The sequence below is a fragment of the Dasypus novemcinctus genome, chromosome 22 (assembly GCF_030445035.2).
Source record: "Dasypus novemcinctus isolate mDasNov1 chromosome 22, mDasNov1.1.hap2, whole genome shotgun sequence".
In the NCBI taxonomy this organism is placed as follows: domain Eukaryota; kingdom Metazoa; phylum Chordata; class Mammalia; order Cingulata; family Dasypodidae; genus Dasypus; species Dasypus novemcinctus.
The window spans coordinates 18,389,641-18,415,970 of NC_080694.1; the positions used below are offsets into that span (position 1 = coordinate 18,389,641).

General features: G+C 41.4%; 1 pseudogene; it reads right to left on the reverse strand.

Annotated features, from left to right (window-relative positions):
• Positions 1-14,845: 14,845 nt before the first annotated feature.
• Positions 14,846-19,716, reverse strand: LOC131275273 (selenide, water dikinase 1-like; annotated as a pseudogene).
• Positions 19,717-26,330: the final 6,614 nt, after the last annotated feature.

Below are 26,330 nucleotides of genomic sequence, written 5' to 3' on the forward strand. Positions count from 1 at the left end.
TAAACATATTTGTCCTTCAAAAGACTTTGTCAAGAATGTAAAAAGGCAGGTTGCTCAATGGTAGAAAATATTTGGAAACCACATTTCATATAAGGGTTTGATATCCATGTTATATAAAGAGACCATACATCTCAAAGATAAAGGAAAAGCCGCCCAATTAAAAAATGGGCAAAACACCTGAATAGACATTTTTCAATGAGGAAATAGAATTACCAAAAAGCACAAGAAAAAATATTCAAAATTACTATTAGTAAAATTTAGATCAAAATGGCAATGAGGGAAGTGGACTTGGCCCAATGGATAGGGCTTCTGTCTACCACATGGGAGGTCTGCAGTTCAAACCCGGGCCTCCTTAACCCCTTTGTAACTTACCCAAGCGCAGTGCTGATGCACACAAGGAGTGCCGTGCCATGCTGGGGTGTCTCCCGCATAGGGGAACCCCACAGGCAAGGAGTGTGCCCATAACGAGAGCCACCCAGAGGGAAAGAAAGTGCAGCCTGCCCAAGAATGGTGCCACACACTTGGAGAACTGACGCAGCAAGATGACACAACAAAAAGAGACCAGATTTGAGTGCTGCTGACAACAACAGAAGTGGACAAAGAAGAACACAGAGCAAATGGACACAGAGAACAGACAACTGGTGGGAAAGGGGGGAAGGGGAGAGAAATAAATAAAATAAATTTTAAAAAATGGCAATGAGATACCATTTCACACCTAATAGAATTGGCTTTATATTAAAAAAATTATTGTGCTGAAAAGGATATGGAGAAACAGGAACAGTCCTTGACTCTTGGTGGGAATGTAGAATGGGGCAGCCTCTGTGGAAGACAGTTTGGCAGTACCTCAAGAGTCTAAACATAGATCTCCCATATGATCCAGAAATTCCATTACTAAGAACACATTCAGGGGAACTGAAGTATGGACACAAACTGACATTTGCATATTGATTTTCTTAGTATCATTATTCACAATTCCTAAGTTTTGGAAACAGCTGAAGTGTCCATAAACTCATCAATAGATAAACATATGTATTAATCCAGTGGAATACTATTCTAAGAAATGCTATCAGGATGCAAATGACAGCATGAATATTATGTTGAGTGAAATAAGACACAAAAGGACAAATATTTTCTGATCTTAGTAATATGACCTAAATATCATAAATAAACGAATGGAGGTAAACTCTAGAATATAGGTTATGGGAAAGAGAATATCGGTTGAGAATGGGAGCTGATGTTTAATGTATGTAGCATTATTAGTAAAGTTAATAGTGAGAGTGTGGGAATGAATAGAGTTGATAGTAACACATTATAGAGAATTTTACTAACAATGCTGATTTATTTTATAAATGTATTTGTGGCTGAAAAGGGTAGTCTGTGTGTGAGAGTGTCAATTGAAAGGAAACATGACAATAGTTTAGGGAACGTATCACATAATGATTTTGGTGGTGGAGGAAGATTGTGGTTAACAGTATAAATATAAAAATGCTCTTCTTTTACAAAGTGCTAAGAATATGATATGCAAGAAAATTACAACTAATGTAACTTACGGATATAGTTAACAGTAATATTTTAGCATTTTGCAGCAATGATAGGAAGATATAATTTCAATTCTAAGGGATCACAATAATGAGTATTAGGGGATGGGGGATTTTTCCTTTTGGAGTAATGAAACATGGTAAAACTGACTGAAATGATGAGAGCAAACTCTCTGTTGAAAATGAGAGTCACTGAGCATAGACTTTGCACGCACTGTGTGAAGCAGGGGACTGTATAACACAGGGAACCCGCTGGTGGAAAAGGTACTGTGGATAACAGGACAAATATTCAAATGTTCCCTTATGAGCTATAACAAATATATACTTCTAATACAGGGTTTCATAATTCTGTGGGTTGCAAGAAAAATATACCAAAGTAAGATAGGGGCTATAATAGTAATATTTTGCTGATGTTCTTTCATAGTTTGTAAAACACATTTTGGAATAATACAAAGTGTTGGTGGTGCAGTGCCATACGGGAGCCTTGTGTAATGATATTCAGGTTTGTTTCATAAGTTCACAACTTTTACTATACACTTATTGTTCATGCATATTCATGTATGAATGATATATGATAATAAAATTTTCTTTAAAAACGAAAAATATAATAAATTCATCCAACTTGGAAAGGAAGAAGTAAATTTTCACTATTTTAAGATGACATGATTCTATATTTAAAAAGTCCTGAAAAATCAACAAAAAAGCTTCTATAACAAATAAATGAGTTCAGCAAAGTGACAGAATAACAGATAAATAAGCAAATATCACTAGTATTTTTATAAACTAGTAATGAGAAATTTGAGGTAGAAATGAAGAAAAAAATACACTTACCAATAATTACTAAACGAATCAAATATCTAGGAATAAATTTTACCAAGTATGTATAGACTTGTACACAGAACTGTATGAAGCATTGCTAAAGAAAATCAAAGATAACAAAATGTAAATAAATGGAAGGGCAATCTGTGCTCAGGGTTTGGAAGAATAAATATCTTACATATCGTAAACATATCTTTCTTAGTTCCTAAAAGTTTATGGGAGTAATATACCAGAAATGGTTTGGCTTTTATACAGGGAATTTTTGTGTTAAACACTTTCATTCTGAGACCATGGAAGTATCCAAATCAAAGAATTATCAAGAGATGCTGGCTCAGAAGTTGCAGCTCTGGGCAATCAGGCACATGACAGCATCACCTAAGGATTCCTTCCTTCAACTCAACAGTTGCAGGCAAACAAGAACATGTCAGGGCTCAATGCTGGTCTGCTTATCTCTCCCCACTCCTCTGAGCCTTGTCTCTTCAACCTTGAACTCCTCCACGAAGGTGCCTCTTTCCATGCTTCTGTGCTCCACTGTTCCAGGCAAATGTTGTTCAGTGTCTCACCTGCTTCCTTCCTGTAACTTCGCTCTCAGTCCTGTGTTTATAAAGTCTAGCAAGAAGACTAAGACCCACCCTGAGCCACACTTCATTGGAGCAACACAGTAAAAAAAAAGAAAATGCTGAAATGAAACCAATCCAAAGGGCCATGAACCCACAGTAATTGATTAACTTCAAAGACATAACATTTTCTGGCCTCCAAAAAAAATGTTTCAAACTCTCACACTTTATCCTCTGGATCCCCAGAATACATGCTGTCTCCATATGCAAAATGCATTCCTTTCATAGCAAAATGCAAAAAAGATTTGATTAATTTCAGTAAAAATGCTGGTATAAAATCTCCTTAAAATCAGTTATAGGTATGCAGTCTGCCTTGGGTCAAGATTCCTATCTGCTCCTCTTGACATAGAGGTGCAACGGACACAACCAATCCAAGGACCTCAGAGAAAAGGTGGCAATGGAGTGGGAAAAGTGGACATGGTGGCTGATGGGTATGGGGAATGGCAGGAAGAGATGAGATGTGGAGGCGCCTTTGGGACTTGGAGTTGCCCTGGATGGTGCTTCAGGGGCAATCACCGGACATTGTAAAACCTCCCAGGGCACACTGGATGGAAAGGGGGAGAGTGTGGGCCATGATGTGGACCAATGACCATGAGGTGCAGAGATACCCAGAGATGTACTTACCAAATGCAATGGATGTGTCATGATGATGGGAGTGAGTGTTGCTGGGGGGGGGGGGGAGGGGTGCGGTGGGGGTGGTGGGGTTGAATGGGACCTCATATTTTTTTAATGTAATATTTTTACAAAATCAATAAAAAAAAATTCCTATCTGGCTGTAGACCTGTGAAACCTAGAAAACATCTGCTCCTAATATACAAAGGAGGGACAGTCATACAATAAATTTTCTCTTTATCATAGGGAGAAATTGGAAGGAAACAAGGGTCATGGATCCCAAGCACTTCCTCAAGCCTTCAGGAAATATTTCATTAGATTTCACAGTCTGAGAGTCATCAATATAATGATGGTTTGTTTTCCTAGTGGCCTCAAGAAGTTCCACCTCTTCCAAGGGCTTGCCCAGTTGCCATCTTCTTGGTTCCATCTTCATGTATGGGTTGTGGCCAAGCTCTAGGCAATCATTGGTTTGATTGCCAGACTCTGCCCAATATCTGGAGCATGTGCTCAACTCCCTCAGAAGAGTGGGGTGGTGATTTCACTCTACCCAACCCCCAAGAATATGCTCCACCCTCTCTAAAGCCTGTCACAGCAGCATTCTCCCAGGAAAAATGGGGCAGAATTCCCATACTCTTCAAATTCTGGGTCTAAACTCCCATTCCACATACATCCTCTCTTGGCCAAAGATGTCTTAAGTCCAGACTTCTGCTTTAAGATTTTGGCCTTGAAAATGTTTTTCCTTCAGTCCCTCCTTTTCTGCTCCTTTTAGTCTAGGCTCAAAATGGTTTGATTCATACAGCTCTCACAAAAAGCTTGTTGGTTTCACATGTAGTTTACAGGGATCCCAATCATCAGACAATAGAGATTTCCAAAAATCCTTTCTGGATAACTGCATTTCCAACCCTGAGTTACACTGAAATCAATGGCTAATTTCATATTCATCTAAGCCTACATAAGGGACCCAAGTCTCTGGGGACTTGTTCTCCAGAAGTTCAGGATTTCCAAAACCATTATTTTGTTTTTCTTTGTGCATACGAGCTCAGTTCTCAGTTTATCTCCTTCCTTTCACATTTTGCCTTAAGCTACTAGGAAAAAACAGGCTGAACTTACTTCATTTAGTTTGGAAATCTTGCCAGCTAAATATACAAGCTCCACACTTTCAAATTCTGCCTTTCATTTAAGATTAGGAGTCAATTTTGTAAAGTTCTCTGCAACTTTTACCCAAGGTTTGCCCTCCTTCCAGTTGCAGTGATAGAGTCCTCATTCTGGTATACGTCCTCATCAGGAGTAACTTCAGTGTACATGTTACTAGCAGGCTCCTCAAAGCAATCTAGGTCTTTTCTATTGACCTCACAGTCATTCCAGAATCTACCTCTTTATAAAACTGTTGTAACAATTTTGATATTTGCATAACAGCAGAACACTTTGCTGACAGCAATTTCTGTCTTAGTTGCTAAAAGTTCCTGGGAGCAATATAACAGAAAGGGGTTGGTTTTTATATTGGGAATTTATTGGGTTAAAAGATTTCATTTTGAGACAATGAAAGTATTCAAATCAAAGCATCATGAAGAGACATTAGCTCAATATTTTACAACTGTGAGAATTAAGTCAAATGAGAGTATCCTATAAAGCTGCGTTCTCTCAGAGTTACAGCTGTGGGCAATCAAGCACATGGCAGGGTTGCAGATGAGGATTGTGTTTAATAATACAAACACAAGGATCTTCCTCTACTACAAGGTGTTAAGAACGTGGCAATAGGTGGGAAAAATACAGCTAATGTAACTTTTGGAATATAGTTAATGATATTGTAATATTTTTATAGCACATGCAAAGAAGGTAATATATCAATGCTAGAGGTAAAAAAAAATATTGCTTTTAGGTCATGTTTTTTTCATTTTCTTTATTAACAAGGAGACCTTGCTTATGTCATTAAACCAATATTTGCTCATTTCTTTATCTTACCTAATGCTGGAGAAAAAATTGAGTTCATTTTTAGGACTAAAGAAGATAAATGTACCTGAGCAGGATTTTTAAAAATAATGCTTCCGTAATTTGTTGAGCTACCTTGTGTCTGTTAATTTATTTTGTGGAGTTGAAATGAAGTTTTAAAAATAGAAAAAATGTAAATGTTTATTTGAATAACAAGATTGAGCTCAAGCTCCAAATTTGGTAAGACAGATTTTAACATGTCACAGAAATTGTACACAAAAATGCATTGGCACAATGGACAAAATAATGCTTAGAATTTGGCAAAATAGCTATTGATTTTATGAAAACAAAAATTCTGAAATTACTATACAAAATATAAATTTTATTAAACACTACCATCCACAGTCTTTATTATTGATAGTAGTAATTATAATTAATTACACCTTTCAGCTTAAGTAATATAATATAAATAATACAATATAAATATTATATAGAATAAATTATAAATAAATATAATTATATTTAAATTTAAGTAATTTTAAATTTATTTGCATGGTTAATTATATATTGAATTGCAAGTGGGTATTATACAAAAACCCATTCCTGGATGACCAATTCCTTGTTACAGTATAAAATATCTAATTAAATTTCCAAAAATATTATTTTTCTATTAATATGGAAAACTATTTTTGATATTACTGCAGATATCTGAGAGGCTACCAAAGAAAGAAGAAATAAAATTCTTTCCTTGAAGAGTCCAACACTTGCCTTGTTTAACTGAATGTGTGTGTGGGTGCTTTCCTGGATGAGAGATGTCCCTGAAGGATATTAGAAAAAATTAAGACTCAAGTTGTCACTCAGCTCTCCTACTAATGGGATATCCCTGTCACTGACAAGTCTTTTCTTTTCAGGATACCACTCAAGACAGTGAAAAACAGATTAGACTTCTGATGATAGATACAAAATAAAAAAAAAAAAACAATGAAAAGACACTAAATAGTTTGACACTAGTATTCTTCTAAAGTCTGTGCTACATGAAAAGACATTTAGGAACAGGCCGGGCAAGATGGTGGATGAGTGAGCATATCTGATAATATCTCCTGCAAAGAAGCGGCTGGGCAGCGTTGGAGGCTCTTCAGGACCAGGCTGTTTCGAGATTTTGCAGGGCAAGAGGTGTCTGGACATTGATTTGGTGGGAAGGTAACACAGAAAATTCATCTATAAGATATAATTGAGACTCTATTACACGGAGGTGGGAGCTGCGCGCGGGACTCTCCCTACTGGGGTGGGTGGAGCCGTGGCACCGGCGCTGTGGCAGTGATTTCTGGAGGCACTGCGGTACTGGGGAATTCATAAGCACTGAGCAGGCTGTTGGGGGGTTAACAGGACAGGAAGCCTTTGCAGACCGATTTGGGGAGACAAACGGGAGTTTTATTGTGAAGCGGGGAATTTTTGATTGCGGATACAAATAATAATGTTTCCGCCTAGAGCCCCGCCCCCACCAAGCCTGTGTGCCCATCTGCAGGGGACTTAAATTGCTAGCAATAAAGAGACACCACCAGGAGGCTGTATCAGGGTCTGGAAGGGTGGGAGACACCTGGAAGCCGATTAGGGGAATATTTTGCTAAGCGTGGGAATTTCGGTTTTGGACTCTGTTATCAGCGTTTCTGGCTGGAGCCCCACCCCCGGGCCTGGCTACTAATCTGCGTCATTAAATTGGCTGCAGTGTAGAGGCTCCCCCAGGTGGCTGCTCCTGAGGCTTACAGGGTGGGAGGTGTCCTGAACTCGAATTGGTGATATATCCACAGAATAGACCCCAGTGAGTCAGTGAATTGTGGGATTCAGAAACATAGAATAGAGTTTACGGATGTGACCTCACCCATAGCGCTGGCACCCAGCTGCGGGGATCCCTGAAGGCTGTGTTGCACTGCGGTGCTCCCAGGCTCCCTGTTAACCAGACTTGAGGTTGCAAGGTCTGAGTCCCCTAAACTTTGGTGGCCCACACCACAGAGACTCACACCTCTTGAGTCTTCAATATCTCAGACTTTCCATCCCTGAATCCATCACACCCTGAGGTCCATCTGAGGTCCTTGAATGTCCGAGCCCTCAACATTTGTGTTTTTTCTTTTTTGTTTTGTTTTGTTTCATTTTTATTTTATTTTATTTTATTTTTTTAATGTCCTGATTGCTAACATTGCATTATCTCCTAGTCTTTTCTCCCAGCATATCCCCCAAAGTCTTTTTTTTTTCCAGTTATTTAGGTTTTTTTTGTTGTTGTTATTGCTGTTGTGGTTGTTCTATATCTTTTTTTTCTTTTCCCTACTTGTTCCCCTCCCTTTACCCACCCCCTTTTTCTTTCTTCCTTTCTTCTCTTTTTTTCTCTCTCTCATGTTCCTCATTTTCTTCTTATTTTATTTTATGTTAATTATACAATAGGTGCTGCAGGGAACACCTCACATTTGCTGGGTTTCCTCATTCTCCGCTGCCTCATTTCTGTGTAAATTGATTTTGGCTACCTACACTATCCCTTTTCCCCTACATCTTGATATCCCCCATCATCTACTGTCCCTCCCATATTCCACCTCCCTTTCTTTGATCCCCAAAGTGTCTAACTCTTAATTTCCAATACCTTTGTTTTGTTTTCTGTCTTTTATCCACTCTTGAAACTATTACCTTTCTTTTCTCTTTCACTCTCTCCCAAAAACAATAGCTTTTTAATTCATAACATATTCCTCCCATATTCAGTCAACTACCTCATTATACATACAATACCTACTGCTATAACTCTACACAACTTTCATGAATCTAATATCCATCCTCCCAGATCTCATATTGTTGCTCTGTTAACAGTTATCACTAATACTACTTTACACTTTTTCCTTGCTTACACAATTGCCTTTCCCTGGCCCTAATACTTTCCTTTAAAGAGAACTCAACCAGCAATAAGAAATTAGAATAAGAAGAACAAAGTGACAAAGAGAAGATATAACACTTATGCAAAAACAACAGCTAATTAATCCCCAAGACTAGACAAAGAAGCTAAGGAACTGATTAAACCTGTGAAGATGAAATGATGACCAGACAGCAACAAAAATCTACAAACCAAACCAGTAAGCAGGAAAACATGGCTGAATCCAATGAACAAACTAAAAACCAGGAAGGGGAGCAGAACTTCGCACAAGTAATTAAAGATCTCAGAACATTTATCACTGACAAATTTAATGAAGTAAAGGAAGAGGTTAAAAACACGAAGACAACACTTGGAGGGGAAATTGCAGACACACGCAAAAAGATAAAAGATATGATGGGAGTGAACACCATAGTTCAAGAAAAGAAAAATACACTTGCAGCAAATGTCAGCAGACTAGAAGAGGCAGAGCAGAGAATTAGTGATGTGGAAGACAGTACATAGAAATCAAACAGATAGTAGAATTGGTCCATAAAAAAGATAGAAAAAATCCAGCAACGACTTAGGGACCTGAATGACAATGCAAAACACTCAAATATACGTATTATAGGCATCCCAGAAGGAGAAGAGAAGGGAAAGGGGTCAGAAGGAGTGTTGCAGGAAATAATGGCTGAAAACTTCCCAAATCTACTGAAAGAGAAAGATGTACATATCCAAGAACCACAGCGCACACCAATTATCATAAACCCCAACAAGCCCACCCCAAGACATATACTTGTTAAATTATCCAATGCTCAAGTCAAAGAGAAAATTCTAAAAGCAGCAAGAGAAAAGAAAACCATCACATACAAGGGAAGCTCCATAAGATTAAGTGCAGATTTCTCATCTGAAACCGTGGAGGCAAGAAGACAGTGGTATGATATAGTCAAGGTACTAAAAGATAAAATTTTTCCAACCAAGAATATTCTATCCAGCTAAACTAGCATTCAAAAATGATGGAGACTTCAAAATATTCACAGATAAACAGAAACTGAAAGAGTATGCCAACAGGAAACCTCCCCCTCAAGAAATTCTAAAGAGAGTTCTGTAAGAAGAAAGGAAAAAACAGGACAGGCAAAGTTGGAGGAGAGTGTAAGAGCAACAAAAAAGACAAAGAGAGGGAAAAAAAACAAACAAAGAATGACAAACACAAGTCCAATCAAAATATAGCTAATACAAATAATTCCTTGAAAGTAATAACACTGAATGTCAATGGATTAAACTCACCTATCAAAAGATTCAGACTGGGACATTGGATAAGAAAATTTTAACTATCTATATGCTGTCTACAAGAGACACATCTTTGACCCAGAGTTTCATGGAGGCTGAAAGTGAATGGTTGGAAAACAATCATACAAGCAAACGATAACCAAAAAAAGGCAGGAGTAGCTATATTAATATCAGACAAAATAGACTTTAAATGTGAAACAATTGTGAGAGACAAAGAAGGATACTATATATTAGTGAAAGGGACAATCTGTCAAAAAGATCAAACAATCATAAACATTTATGCTCCTAACAAGGGCGCCTCTAAATACGTGAGGCAAACACTGGAAAAACTAAGTGAAAGAATAGATGCATCTACAATTGTAGTGGGGGATTTTAATACACCACTATCAACTCTGGACAGAACATCTCAAAAGAGAATCACTAAAGAAACAAAATATTTGAACAGTATATTATAGGAGCTGTATCTAATAGACATATATAGATCATTACACCCAAACACAGCAGGATATACATTTTTCTCAAGCGCACATACATTATTATTCTCTAAGATAGATCATGTGCTAGGCCACAAAGAAAGGCTTAATGAATTCAGAAAGATCAAAATCATACAAAATAATATCTCTGTCCACAGTGGAGTGAAGCTGGAAATTTGCAAGGGCCAGAGGCCCAGGTTTCACACCATGATTTGGAAATTAAACAGCACACTCCTAGAAAAACAATGGGTCAAAGAGGAAATCTCAAAAGAAATCAATGACTACCTTGAAACAAATGATAATGATAACACAACATACCAAAATTTATGGGATGCAGCAAAAGCAGTACTGAGAGGGAAATTTATAGCCATAAATTCATATATCAAAAAAGAAGAAAGAGCAAAAATTGAAGAACTAACTGCACACTTTGAGGAATTAGAAAAAATAAACAACAAAGTAATCCAACAGGAAGAAGAAGGAAGGAAATAACAAAGATAAGAGCAGAACTAAATGAAATAGAAAATAAGAAAGCACTTGAAAAGATAAACAAGACCAAGAGCTGGTTTTTTGAGAAGATCAACAAAATTGACAAACCTTTAGTGAGACTAACAAAGAAAAAAAGAGAGAAGATGCAAATACACAAAATAAGTAATGAGAAAGGAGATATCACCACTGACACCACAGAAATAAAGACTATCATAAGAGGCTAATTAGAAAAACTATATTCCAACAAAAATGACAATTCAGAGGAAATGGACAAATTCCTAGAAACACATAAGCAGCCAATATTGATGAAAGAAGAAATTGACGATCTCAACAAACAAATCACAAGTAAAGAGATAGAATCAGTCATTAAAAACCTCCCAACTAAGAAGAGCTTAGGGCCAGATGGCTTCACAGGTGAATTCTACAAAACATTCCAGAAAGAACTAACACCAATCCTGCTGAAACTCTTCCAAAAAATCAAAACTGAAGGAAAATTGCCTAACTCCTTCTATGATGCCAACATTACCCTAGTACCAAAGCGAAACAAAGAGACCACAAGAAAGGAAAATTACAGACCAATTTCTCTAATGAACCTAGACGCAAAAATACTTAACAAAATAATTGCTAATTGTATTCAACAATACATTAAATGAATTATACACCACGACCAAATGGGATTCATTCCAGGTATGCAAGGATGGATCAACATAAGAAAATCAATCAATGTAATACACCATATAAACAGATTGAAGGACAAAAATCACATGATTATATCTATAGATGCAGAAAAAGCATTTGACAAAATACAGCACCCTTAATAGATAAAAACACTCCAAAAGATTGGAATACAAGGGAATTTTTTGAACATGATAAAGAGTATATATGAAAAACCTACAGCCAACCTTGTTTACAAGGGAGAAATCCTCAAATCCTCCCCTCGAAAATAAGGAACAAGACAAGGATGCCCACTGTCTCCCCTTCTATTTAACATTGTCTTAGAAGGACTTGCTCGAGCACTGAGGCAAGAACCAGATATAAAAGGCATTCAAATTGGAAAGGAAGAAGTCAAAATTTCATTATTTACAGATGACATGATCCTATACATAGAAAACCCTGAGAGGTCTACAACAAAGCTTTAGAGTTCATAAATGAGTTTAGTAAAGTAACAGGTTATAAGATCAATGCGTAAAAATCAGTAGCATTTCTGTACACCAATAATGAGCAAGATCAGGAGTAAATCAAGAAACAAATACCATTTACAATAGTAAATAACAAAATCAAATATTTAGGAATAAATTTAACTAAAGATGTAAAAAACTTATACACTGAGAACTCCTCAAGACTGTTCACAGAAATCAAAGAAGACCTTAATAAATGGAAGAATATTCCCTGTTCATGGATAGGAAGACTAAATATTATTAAGATGTCTATCCTACCAAAACTGATCTACACATTCAATGCAATCCCAATAAAAATCAACACAGCCTTCTTTAAGGAACTAGAAAAACTAACTATGAAATTTATTTGGAAAGGAAAGAGGCCCCGAATAGCCAAAGACATATTGAAAAAGAAAAACGAAATTGGAAGAATCACAGTACCTGACTTCAAAACATACTACAAAGCTACAGTAGTGAAAACAGCATGGTATTAGCATAAGAAGAGACACACAGACCAATGGAATCGAATTGAAAGTTCTGATCTAGAACCTCATATATATAGCCATATATTATTCGATAAAGCCACCAAACCCTCTCAACTGGGAGAGAATGGCCTATGCAACAAATGCTGCCTGGAGAACTGTATATCCATATGTAGAAGAATGAAAGAGGATTACCATCTCACACCTTATACAAAGATCAAATCAAGATGGATCAAAGACCTAAATATAAGAGCCAAGACCATAAAGACCTTGGAAAGCAGTGTAGGGAAACATCTACAGGACATTGTAATAGGAAATGGCTTCATGAATATCACACCAAAAGCACGAGCAGCAAATGAATAAATAGATAAATGGGACTTCCTCAAAATTAAAGCCTTCTGCACCTCGAAGGAGTTTGTCAAGAAAGTAAAAAAGGAACCCACACAATGGGAGAAAATATTTGGCAACCATATATCTGATAAGAGACTTATAACTGGCATATATAAAGAACTCATATATCTTGAAAATAAAAAGATAAACAACGCATTTAAAAAATGGGAAAAAGATTTAAACAGACACTTCTCCAAAGTAGAAATACAAATGGCTAAAAAGAACATAAAAAAAATGTTCCAAATCTCTAGCTATCAGGGAAATGCAAATCAAATCTATAATGAGATACCATCTTACTCCCATAAGATTGGCAGCTATGAAAAAAACAGTAGAATACAAATGCTGTAGAGGATGTGAAGAAATGGGAACACTCATCCACTGCTGGTGGGAATGCAGAAGGACCCAACCTTTCTGGAGGACAGTTTGGCGGTTTCTCAAAAAACTAACCATAGATTTGCTATATGACCCAGCAATACCACTGCTGGGTATATACACAGCAGAACTGAAAACAAGGACCCAAACTGATATATGCACACCAATGTTCATAGCAGCATTGTTCATTATCTACAAAAGCTGGAATCTACCCAAATGCCCATCAATAGATGAGTGGATCAATAAAATGTGGTATATACATACAATGGAATATTACTTGTCTGTAAGAACAAATACACTAAAAACACACGTGATAACATGGATGAATCTTGAGAACCTTATGTTGAGTGAAGCAACCCAGGCATTGAAGGACAAATACTACATGACCTCAATGATATGAAATATGCAAGCTGCCTCACAGAGCTAGAGACTGGAAGATAAGCTTACAGGAAATCGAGGGTTGGAAGAAGGATGTGAGCTGACATCTGCAGGGCTGGAGTCTATGATGAGCTGTCGGTAAGTATGAGCACAAAGAAGAGATAAAATGGGGGCAAGGAGTTGCCTTTGGGTGGGGCTTTGCAGGTTTGAGGGGGGCTGGGGATGGGCGGATGGGCAATATTGACAAAAAATTGGGGAGGGGAGGGGCAACATATGAGCATAGGAGAGCGTCAGGTGTTGGTTGAGAGTAAAATGCTGAGAAAACCGTATCGAAATATAATTAGGAGGGTTACCTGTTTAGGATGCTCGAAGGGGATGGTCTGACCTGGGACAGACTCCTGGGGAATGTCTGAATACTCATTTTGCCAGGGTGGGTTGCACCACTGGGTTGAGACCCAAGTAGTGAGAGTGGGGGTGGACCCACACCCTGGGGAGGACTAATGCCATCAAATAGAGGGAACTGTATCTCTCAAGAGAAAGGGTGGCTCCCAGGGCATTAGCGCAGTTGAGCAAGTCAGGCCCTGAACACTGTTGCAAGTATCTCTGGATGTGGCTCCTTCAGAAATGGAGATTGGCTGTCGCTGTGGGACCCAAGGGGAGGGGAAAATGGATGTTGAATGGATGGAACCAAAGTAAATGTGGGGGCAAGAGGTGAGTTTCGTGAGAGTACACAAGGATGGGTATAAAACATGAAATATTACACCAAAACTTATAGGGGACGTCAGACTAATAATGTAAACCATAATGTAAAACATAGGATAAATAAAAAATTTAGAAAACTGTATATCCTAAAGTATGGACCACAATGTAAGCACATATATCACCTTGTTTGAAAGCTATTGTCTCAGAGTCTGTACATCAGTTTCGGTAAATATGATATGAATAAGTTAAAAGATTATCGCTGTGGAAGGGAAAAGGTTTATGGTGGATGTGTGGGAGTACTGTATATTGTATATATGAATTACTGTGATCTAGGGGTCTTGTGAAGAGAAGCTCAATAATTAGGAAAAAAGAAAAGAAAAAGATAGGATGTAGAATTTTTCCAAATCAATATGTATTCTATATCTAACCTTTAAACTCATCGCTATATTCCATTTTACTAGTAAGGGAACCTGACATTATATTGGGCTTCACTTTTCAGGAAGTTTTGGATCACAGAGTGGTTCAACAATGACAGCGGAGGAATACTGGTATGGGATGTTATTGACAGGCGATATATGGTTGACAGGGAGTTATACAGGGCATGTGTCCAGGGTGCATGGAAATGTTTGGATATACTCATAGTGTAAACAATTAAAAACAACAGCTGTGGGGTACTGGGTTACTGGCCGGGGGTGGGGGCTCTGTCGTGATCCCTAGGGGAGCAGCAGCAGTCCCACAGGGGCAACGGTAAGGACCAGGAAGGAATGAGCGTCCAATAGTGAGCCTCTGATACTAATGACTATACTTGTGAGCCTATACACCTGAAATAAGAACAAGGCCTAGAGCAGCACTATGCCTAAGAGTTCCCTCCTGACAGCCTCTGTCTTACTCAAATGTGGCCAGTCTCGAAGCAAAACTCAGCATGTAAATGCAATGCCTTCCCCCCAGCGTGGGACATGACACCCGTCGCTGAGCCTTCCTGGCACCGAGGGATCACTACTAAGTACCAGCTGATGACATAACTAGAAAATGACCTTGAATTAAAGGTTCCACATGGACCAGCAGAAAATCCCTGTCTACATATAATAACAGGAGTTAAAAATGCTGTTTGACCTAAATTAAGGGGGAAATGGAAAGGAGAAATGAGTTTATATGGCTATGAGTCTCTAAAAAAGAGTATGGAGGTTGTCAGAAGGATTGCCCTTGTGCACACCTGAGCAGAGTCTCAGAGACAGATAAAGTAGATACAACCCCAGGTATTGATCCATTTGAGAGCTAAAGAGACCCACAGGTTCTATAGTCATGGTGTTCACTGCCATGTCAGTTGGCCCTTCTTTCAAGCAGGTGTTTCTGCGTGATGGAGCTGGACTCAGATGGGATCTCTTTTCACAAGCCTTTCATGCTACTTTACTGGAATTGTAGTTGGTGCTGGGGCTTAAGATATATCTAGGGGATTTGAATCTCTGGACTGACAGTATGATAGCCAGGCCGTGACCTCAACAGACTTCAGCTCCTACACTCGGATTTATTGGACTTACTCCACTCAGCTAACATGGAGTTGAAGAATGTCAACCACCACACCATGGAGCCTAGAGTGCCTACAGCTGAAAGCAGGAGGATTGCATCCAATATCCATGTGGAATCTAAACCCCCTCTTGACATAGATGTGGAATGGACACAACCAAGCCAAGGTCCACAGGAAGGAGGAATACAGTTAGGATCAGAATGGACTTAATGATATTCTATTCATGAACTACTGTGGTTAATAATCGAGAAAAAGTGGTATTGGTGTGGAAAAAGTGGCCATAGTGGCTGCTGGGTTCAGGGAATGGGAGGAAGAAATGAGATGTGGAGGCATTCTCGGGACTTGGAGTTGTCCTGGGTGGTGCCCCAGGGATAATTGCCGGATGTTGTATGTCCTCCCATGGCCCACTGGATGAAACGTGGGAAAGTGTGGGCTGTGGTGTGGAACACAGGAAATGGGGTGCAGCGATGCCCGGAGATGTACTCACCAGACGCAATGGATGTGACATGATTTTGGGGGAGAGTGTTGTTGGGGGGGAGTGGTGTGGTGGGGGCGGTAGGGGTGAATTGGGACCTCATTTTTTTTTAAATGTAATATCTTTTCAAAAAATGAATAAATTGAGTAGAATTTGGAAAAAAAGAAAAAGAAAAGACATTTAAAAGAGCCTGTTGGCTAAAGGTAAGTGTCTTGAGATTTTAAATAAATCAACAGACCTGGATAATTAATATAATTTTCAACTCAGAAACTGCCCCGGGATTAGGGGCATCTTCAGTTAATGTAACAGGAAAAAAAGGCAATAGGTTCTATTTCATTAATTTTCTCCACTCACAAGGTGACCTAAAGTCACCGTATTTGTAGAGACAATGAGATTTTTGTGATTTACAGTCCTTAAATGAATTAGTGATAATGGAATATGTCTGTTTAAAAACAAAACCATTTAGCTCTTTTGGTCAGGATTAGGAGGTGCACCTGACATGGCATTCGTGTTCTAAGGGCCACTCCAATGACCCATGGCTTTTCTATGATTCTTTCTGTGCAGTTCCTTTTCTCAAGAATCTCAATAATCCATACTTGGTGGCCTTTCCCATACTTGGGAGACTTTTTCGCTGCATAGAATTGAGGTGCTTGCTCACATAGTAAACAGATCAGAAAGACTCCAGAAGTTTCCAGGCAGGTCCCATCCATGAGGCTGTATGTTCCCGCAGGCCTTGTTCACAACAGCCATCTTGCCAGCATGGGGCATTTGTGGATGATGAAAGACACCGTGTTCTGCTACTGCTGGGGCAGGTTCTTCACTCGCCCAGGATCCTGAACCCAATGATGTTGGTGGATATTGAATGTGTGCATGAGCCCTGCAGCTCATCTGTTGAGCCTCACCAAGTTCATCATTGATTCTTGTTATGACAATTCTATATCTTCATTGGTGACCACATGTTTAATATTATTCTTCTTTTCAGGAATATCTAGCCACTGATGCATGACCATGACCATTTGGTCAGTACAAGCATGTCTCCTGGTACCACATTATCTGGCTGATGTTACCCAGCTCAATAAACTCATTGGGTTATCAGGCAGTCATAGAGATACATCCTAAAACAATTGAGGGGTTTAATACTGTTTAATCTGTTACTGAGGTCCTGTTTCCTCTGCTGCATCTTCAAAACCCTGTATAATTAAGGGCATCACTTTATTCCTTTTCCTCTTAACTTTTTGCTGACTCCAAGAAGCATCAGCATGTTGTCACATTTCATGATACCCATTGACAGATGTTGCTGAAGGACACTGGCAAACACTATCCATCATGTGTCCATAATCCACGGTCTTCACCAAGGAGAGAACCCCATGCCTCAGCAGGATGGCACAGGTGTCCCTTCCAATGTTTAGCCTCTGGATAACTTTTCCCAAAGTGCTCAACTCTTTAGATGTGATTTGCGATGGCTTGCTCGGTCGGTAGAGGTGGGGTCTGGCTGCGGACGAGGGGTTAGTCCAGCTCAGGACGAGGGGTCGGTTCCACTTGGGACGAGGGGTCGGTCCGGCAGCAGATGAGGGGTCGGTCTCACAGGGGTTGCACGGTTCGGCTGACGGGGTCGCCCGGCGAAGCCGGTGACGAAGGGGTCACCCGGAGAAGCAGGCGATGAACTGGGGACAAGGGAGGCCAGGCCCTTGTCGGGGGCTCTCAGGACTGGAGGGTGCACGGCAGAAAAACTACCGCGGAGACAAGGTAAACACACAAGTCCACTTTATTGAGGGAGAGGCAACAGTTTTATAAGGGCTGGGGAAGGCTGATTGGTCGAAGCCACGCCCTGTTCTGATTGGTTGCCAGAGAAAAGTCAGTGGGCGGTACTGGACGGGGGAGGGGTGGTGATTAGGGATTGGCTGTCGCTGTTGCTGGGGGAAGGGGCAGGGTTTAGTGATTGGTGGCTGCTGTTGCTGGGGTGGAGGGCAGGCTTGAGTTTCCCGCTCACGCCTGGCTGTTGCTGCTGTCGGGGGGAGGGAAAAGGGCAGACTGGATTTTTCCACCCACGCCTGGCTGTTGCTGCTCTCGGGGGAGGGAAAAAGGGCAGACTGGAATTTTCCGCCCTGCGCCTGCGCAGGGAGAAAGAAGAAGAAGGCATCGTGTGGCGCTATCTGGGAGGAGGGGTGGCCATGGAGGCATGGCTGCCGAGAAGGGGAGACCCGAGGGCACTCTGCGCCCATGCCGAGCTTCCTTCAGGGGTGGCGGTGGGCCCGACCAACCACCCTATTATGGGGGCAGCGGTTTGGAATAGGCCTACCGCAGCCGCCGCCCCCCGCCAGGTCAGCAAACCACACTTCAGCCTGAGGGGTGACCACATTTCCCCCTTCTTTTCAAATAAGGGCCACGATGGCAGCAGCAACAAGTAGCCGAGGCCCAAGAGGCAGTAAGCAATGAGGGCTGAAGAGGGAGGTGAGTATGACGGGGATACAAATGTACAATTTGGGGGGCGGTATCTTGCCATTGCAAACAAGGGTGGCCAATGTCCAATTCTCATTGATCTCAGCGGCTATAAGGTCCATCTGCTGTTAAAAGTCCAGGATGACAGCGCGTTACAGGTAGTTGATCTCTTCTTGGCGGCGAAGAGCGGTAGAGGCAGACTGTGTGATGGTCTGGAGGATCGCAGCGGTGAGGACAAGTCGCGTCAGGGCACCAGCGACGGTGGTGGCGGCAGCGTCGGGAGTGGTGGAGACGTAGGCGAGGACAACAGGAAGGCCAAAGTCTCCATGGGCGCGAGAGAGGCCAATGTTAACGGGGCGGGCCGACATGGGGCGGCCCAATCTGCAATGCAGTGGGGGTTCACACAAAAAAGGAGGGGGGCGGGGGATGAGAAAGGATGCTTTGGATGGCTGAGAAGAGAGTAGTGAGGTCGAGACAGGAGGAAGCTCCGCAGAAGTATGGGGAGGCAAAAGCAGAAACGGTATTAGATGCTAGAAAGCAGGCCGCGGGCTGGGGAAAGTGGGTTGTGGGCCATTTAGCGGGGCTGGAGCTGCTTGAGAGTGATGGCGGCATGGGGGGCCGCGATTACAGAAGACTTGGGGCACCTGCGGGAAGAGTGAGCAGGAAGAGGTCGGGTAGGAGGAGGTCGAGAAGATGAAGTGGGGGGGTGTCCTCGGCAGTGGCGAGTCACTGTTGCCAGAGAGCGAGTGTCCAATTGAAGGGCTGGTGAGAGGGGTTAGCTTGGCCAGAGGTGGCGAGGGAGAGCATAAGGAGAAGGAAAGAGTCTATGTTACTTCAGGGTTGGATGGTTGTCTCTCGGGGTGGAGGGTGAGCTGGCTCATTTGGTGCTGGATAACTCGCATTTGGCGCTGTTCCCTGGGGGACATCCGCTGCTGAGGGGTGGGAGTTACGTTAAGGGGAAAGCAGGTGGTAGGAGGCGGCAGAGATGTATGCGGAGGTGCCCCGGCGGGGGAGGAATATGGGTCCAAAATTAGGCTAGAGGGGGCCACGCGTGCGGCAGCTTGCCACGGATCAGATGGAGGGGGCTGCCAGGGGAAGGCGGAGCCGGGGGGGGCCGCTGGCACGGAGGGTGCGAGAGGAGCCATTGCCCATGCGGTGTTACAAAATGGCTGCGGGCCATCCCCAGCGGTACTACAAAATGGCGGCGGGCCACAAAATGGCTGTTGGCTACAAGATGGCCACGGACCGCCCTGCGTGGAGGGGTAAAATGGCGGGGAGGGAGCTTCTGGCCCACCCAGGCAGGAAGTCATCGGGGGGAGGGAGGGGTAAAGGGACCTCCCCTTTTTGAGCGAGGAAGAAGGCGGAAGACCGCCATCTTGAGAATGCTTCCCCTTTTAGAGCGAGGAAGAAGGCGGAGGTTCGCCATCTTCACCGGCGCTCAGCGCTGCAAGATTACACTGTTTAGGGGGACAATTTTCGAGCGCGTTATTAAGGCGCTCAACAAGCGACTCAGAGTCGGAATTGGAGTCGGTATCAGGGTTCCGATCAGGGTCCCTGTTAAAGTCGCCATCCTGACAATCACGGCGGCGGCGGTGGCGCACCTTGAAGTCAGGAGCGGATGGTAAAAAGCGCCAGTAATAAGCCAGGAGGGAATTTTTTACCTTCCTGCTCCACGGCAGAAGTGACCCTATCTATAAGGCGAGTGTAGGTATCCGGGTCCCAAAGCTGACACATGGTAAGCCACGGATTAAAGGGGAGAAGAAGGTCCCAATATACTTGGAGCTGTTTCAAAGAGATCTTACACCGGTGAGTGTCTAGGAGACCGGCGAGGGCCCGAACTTGTGGGGCTTGCTTAGCAGAAAGGATGTTACCCATTGCTAATGGCCTTTTGGAGCCGATAAGAAAAGGGGCCCTTACCTTGAGAGCACGGCGATGGGAGCCAAGGTGCGCGGTGAGACGAGGGGTCGGAGCCGACGGGACTGCGACGGTGGTCGCGGGCCAAAGGAAGGCCCCGACGAGGGGAAGGCGGAACGACGAGCAGTGGAGCAAGGCAAAGGGGAGCAAGCGCAGAGGGGAGGAGGCAGAGGTGAAGGCAGGGGTGGAGGCGCTCAGGCACGCGCTCCTGAGAGTTTTATTGGTGCCTCTTAATCATAGCGGGTCGGTATAAGCCCCCGGCATGGAAGGAGAAAGCCATCCAGTGATTCTCCCAGACCACCGTGGATCGTATGAGGTCGCCAAGGTTCAGGAGCAGCAATGCAGAGCGAAAAGATAGGGGTGAGAAGAGAGGAGGGCGTAGGGCTATGGTAGGGTTACTTCAGACGTGCAAGCGCGTGCTCCCGAGAAATCCAAGGCTCCTCTTAATCATAGCGGGTCAGTATAAGCCCCCGACATGGAAGGAGAAAGCCATCCAGTGATTCTCCCAGACCGCCGTGGATCATATGAGGTAGCCAAGGCTCAGGTAGCATCAATGTTGCACGAGAGAAGCCCCACGGTGAGAAGAGGGGGGGGGCGCCAGGTTATGGAGTGAGGCTGTGATGGGGTTGCTTTGCCCCACATTCGGCGCCAGCTGCGACGGCTTGCTCGTTCGGTAGAGGTGGGGTCTGGCTGCGGACGAGGGGTTGGTCCAGCTCAGGACGGGGGGTCGGTCCCACTTGGGACGAGGGGTCGGTCCAGCAGCAGACGAGGGGTCAGTCTCACAGGGGTTGCGCGGTTCAGCTGACGGGGTCGCCCGGAGAAGCAGGCGACGAACTGGGGACAAGGGAGGCCAGGCCCTTGTTGGGGGCTCTCAGGACTGGAGGGCGCACGGCAGAAAAACTACCGCGGAGACAAGGTAAACACACAAGTCCACTTTATTGAGGGAGAGGCAACAGTTTTATAGGGGCTGGGGAAGGCTGATTGGTCGAAGCCACGCCCTGTTCTGATTGGTTGCCGGAGAAAGGTCAGTGGGTGGTACTGGATGGGGGAGGGGTGGTGATTAGGGATTGGCTGTTGCTGTTGCTGGGGGAAGTGGCAGGGTTTAGTGATTGGTGGCTGCTGTTCCTGGGGTAGAGGGCAGACTGGAGTTTCCTGCCCACGCCTGGCTGTTGCTGCTGTCAGGGGGAGGGAAAAGGGCAGACTGGATTTTTCCGCCCTGTGCCTGTGCAGGGAGAAAGAAGAAGAAGGGTGCCGCCCCACAAGGCATCGTGTGGCGCCATCCGGGAGGAGGGGCGGCCGTGGAAGCATGGCTGCCAAGAAGGGGAGACCTGAGGGCACTCTGCGCCCATGCCGAGCTCCCTTCAGGGGTGGCAGTGAGTCCGACCAGCCACCCTATTATGGGGGCAGCGGCTTGGCATACCGCGGCCGCTCCCCCGCCAGGCCAGCAAACCACACTTCAGCCCGAGGGGTGACCGCAGTGGTTCTCTTTAATAAATACAGAAATTTCTGTGATAAATTTTATGGCACTTTGCAGTCCATGCCCTTTAGGTCATCTGGAGGCTCTTGTCCAATTCAAGAATTTCTGGGTTAAAGGATTCCTGTACTGGCATAGTTCTCAGGCACACACACATCACAGCAGCTTCCCATACTTTTCCTAGTCTGTTGGATTATTTATAGATTCACCAGCTTGCCTTTTTCCTCCTCCTTCTCCAGTATATGGTGTTCCCAAAATGTACCAGGTTAGAGGCCCAGGCACCACCAGAAACAAAGTGCCACCACCTGAAGGCTGCATGGGATACTGACTGGCATTCTGCCATGTGGAGTGTCGGGCATGTTGGAGACATGGACCAGGTCACCTCCTTGGCCAGGAGAGTGGGACAAAAACATGATCTTTTCTGGGATCCAAAATAAGCTTAGAAGTGTACCAATGTCAATTCTACCTAACTTGCTTTATGATTCAAAATTTCAAAAGTTTATATTGTAGGAACGTAAAATCTATCTACCAAATATATTGGAAAGTTAATAGTACGTGAACAACTCTAAACATTTTGAAAATGAAGAATGAAATTGGGGAACTCATACTTCCTGTCTTAAACCATATTATAGCATGATACGGACATATTGATCAAGGGACTCAAATTGATTCCTCAGAAATAGACTCTAACTTCTATGGTCAATTGGTATTTGACAAGGTTTCCAAGTGCACTCAACTGGGACAGAACGGTCTCTTCAATAAGTGGTGCAGTAGAAATAGATATCCATATCCAAAAGAATGATAGAGGACTTGTATCTCACACACTAAACAAAAATAAACTGAAAATCCATCAAAGACCTAAATATAAAACTAGAACCATAAAACTCCAAGGGAAAAATGTAGGGAGGCATATTCAAGATCTTATAGTAGGCAGTGATTTCTTAGACTTTATACCCAAAGCATGAGTAATGAAAGAACAAAATAGAAAAATGGGGCATCCTCAAAATGTGACACTCTTTTAATTCAAAGGATATTGCCAAGAAAGTGAAAAGGCAATCTACTAAACAGAAGAAAATATTTGGAAGACACATGTCTGAAAAGGGTTAAAAATCAAGGGTATATAAAAAAGCCCTACTACTCCATAATATAAAGACAACCCAATTTTTAAAAAATGGACAAAAGTCTTGAATAGAGAGTTTTCCAAAGAGGAAATACAAATGTCTAAAAAGCACAAAAAAAGATGCTCATCATCCATAGCTTTTAGGGAAATGATAATCAAAAACACAATGAGATATCCCTTCACACCTACTAGATGGCCATTACAAGAAAAATAAAAAACAAAACACACCTACAAGGTTTGGAAAAGGATGTGTACAAATAAGAACACTTATTCACTGTTGGTGGGAATGTGGGAATGTAGAACGGTACAACCCTTGTGGAAGACAGCCTGGTGGTTCCTCAGAAACCTAAGTTTAGAATTGCAATATGATCTGTCATTCCGCCTACTAGTCATATACACAGAAGCACTGAAAGCACAGGCATGAATAGACATTTGGATACTGATTTTCATAGCAAAACTTTTCACAGTTGCAAAAAAAAAGATGGTAACAATGCAAGTGTCCATCAACTGGTGAATTGATAAGCAGAATATGTTGTATTCATACAAAGGATTATTGTTCAGCAGTAAGGAGAAACGAAGGCCTGATGTGTGTGACTATATGAATGAACACTGAGGACATTACACTGAGTGAAATAAGTTACAACACAGAAGGACAGATATTAAAAGATCTCACTAATACGAATTAATTATAATGAGCAAATTCATGGAGCTAATACATTTAAAATGAGGGAAAATACTTCTCTAATCATACTTGATGAGCTTGCATTGAATAAACCCTCCCCCAAAGAACAACTAGAAACCTTGATTTAAAAAAAAAATAAAAATCTATTTGAAGACATGAGGCAGCTGAAAATGCATCAAGTTCTTGAGGAGTCAATACCCCAGAAAGAAGGAAGATTAGGAACGATTAGCCCAACATTCAGTGTCACTTATCCCTGCAGCGTTTGCTGATGTCTTCACAGTGACCAAGAGCCTAAAACACTGAGCAGCTTAGTAGAACTCTTATAGAGCTTAGTAGAACTCTTATAGTCAACCCATATATCCCTCCATATGCAAAAATTTAGACGGATCATGGACCCAAAATAAAAAAACTAGAAACTTAAATCTTCTAGAAAAAATAAAAGGTAATATTTCTGTGACCCTGGGCTAGGCATAGACAGGACACAAAAACACAAATGATACCAAAAGAAAATGACTAGACTTCAACAAAATTAGAAATATCTGCCTATCAAAAGACACCAGTTATGAAAATGAATAAACAAGGCACAGACTTGCCCAATTTAAAAAAATATGAGCAAAAGAATTAAAGAGACACTGAATAATAAAAAAATTAACTTAAATAGCCAGAAAGAAAAATAAACAGGAAACGATGTTCAAATTCCTTGTCACCAAGGGAAAGCAAATTAAATCCATGATAAGATATTATTTCAAACATGATAGAATGGCTAAAAAATGGAATGTAGTTTAGGTGTGAAACAATTGAAATTCTCCTTCTTTCCTTGTGAGGGCATAAGAGATATAACCGTTTTGGAGGATTGTTCATCTGGTTTGGATAAATTAAACATACTTCCCCATTATGACCCTGAACTTCCAGTTGTAGGTATTTTCTCAAAACAAATGAAAATACATGTTCAAAGACTTTTGGAAGACTGTTTACAGCAGTCTTATTTACAATAGCCAAGTACTAGAAATAACCCAAATGTCCAGGAACAAAACAATGGATAAGCAGATTGTGTTTTACCCAGAAAATGGAATAGTATTCAGCAAAAAAAAACTTGAGTATTGATATGTGGATACCCTTTGTTCCATATAGTATACTTCTAGAAATTCCAGAGGAAGTAAATTCGGAAGATGTGCAAAATTTAGTTAAATATGAGATATTTCCTCGATCATGTGCATAATAATAAATAATTGAAACAATTGAGGTGCCTCAAATCAGGAAACTGGTTAAGTTAACAACAGAATAATATAAATTAAAATTGAACTGTAGAATTTATTTTGATGGAAGACTAGTTGCAATAGAGTAACTGAACAAGCTACCCGACAATGTAATATAGAGAGAGATATACAAGTTATAGACAATGGGCACATACAAATATACTCTTGAACTTACAATGATATTTGAGTATGTGTATATATGCGTACACTTGTGTTTGATGAATGTGTCAGTTCCAAGCATGTGCACAGTGTGTGTGAACTTGTGGAGGATGAGTGGAGGGGAAGGGAAGTAAAGTTCTAGGGTTTAGTTTTACAATGACATTGCTGAATCTCATTTTGGTTTTAACAGATGTTAATTGCCAGTGTAGTAAAAAGCAAACCAAAAATCAATAAAATTTCAGTTTTCAAATCAAATAATAAAATATTTAACATATGTATTTTATATTAACCTATTTACCAAATGTATCACAAATTTTCATTAGATGTTTTAAAAGCAGTGCACAACTGTCATTTCTGCCAAGTCTGATGTGAACCCAGCCCATATATCTGTTGAGAAAACACCAAAAGTGGAGAAAGCTATGGATTTCTAAATTAGTTTTTGATACTATGTAGTGAAATGGTACCTATACCATACTATGCCCCAGCCCTCCTATTTCCAGCAGTTAGGAGGTATTATTTCCAAATTGAACTCTCCTTAGAACATTTTTTAAATCACTTTCTCCCTATATCTAGGTCAGGAAAAATGTTCTAAAGTCCAGATAATAAATACATTTGGCTTTGCGGGGCATCAGTCTGTATCACAACTATAAAATCTGCTGTTGTACTGTGAGAGAAGCCACAGACAAAGTGTAAATGAAATGTGTGGCTGTGTTCCAGTAAAACAGGCAGTGGACTGGCTTTGGCATGCCAGCCATGGTTTCCTGACTATTGCCCTATGTAAGATAAATAATTTTAACACTGATAGGAAAAAAAAAAAACTAGTGAATATCAAGAATGAATAGGATAGAAAGCACACAGAAAAGGAGAGACATGGAATAATAAAATAGATTCTATATATTGAGTCTGCATTTTATAAATGTGAAATAACATCGAAATGCTAAGAATGCTTGAAGTGTTTTTATTTTATCAATATACAGCCATTAGCAAATAGTTTTAAAATATTTAAGTTCAAGAAGAATCTTGTATGAGAGGAAGATTTATATTTGAAGTAATTTTTTTTAACAGGTAGATAGATATGTTTGGAAAGACATACCAACTCTATAACAGTTCTATTCAAAAACTATTTTATAAAAATGAATACAATTCTTTCTAAA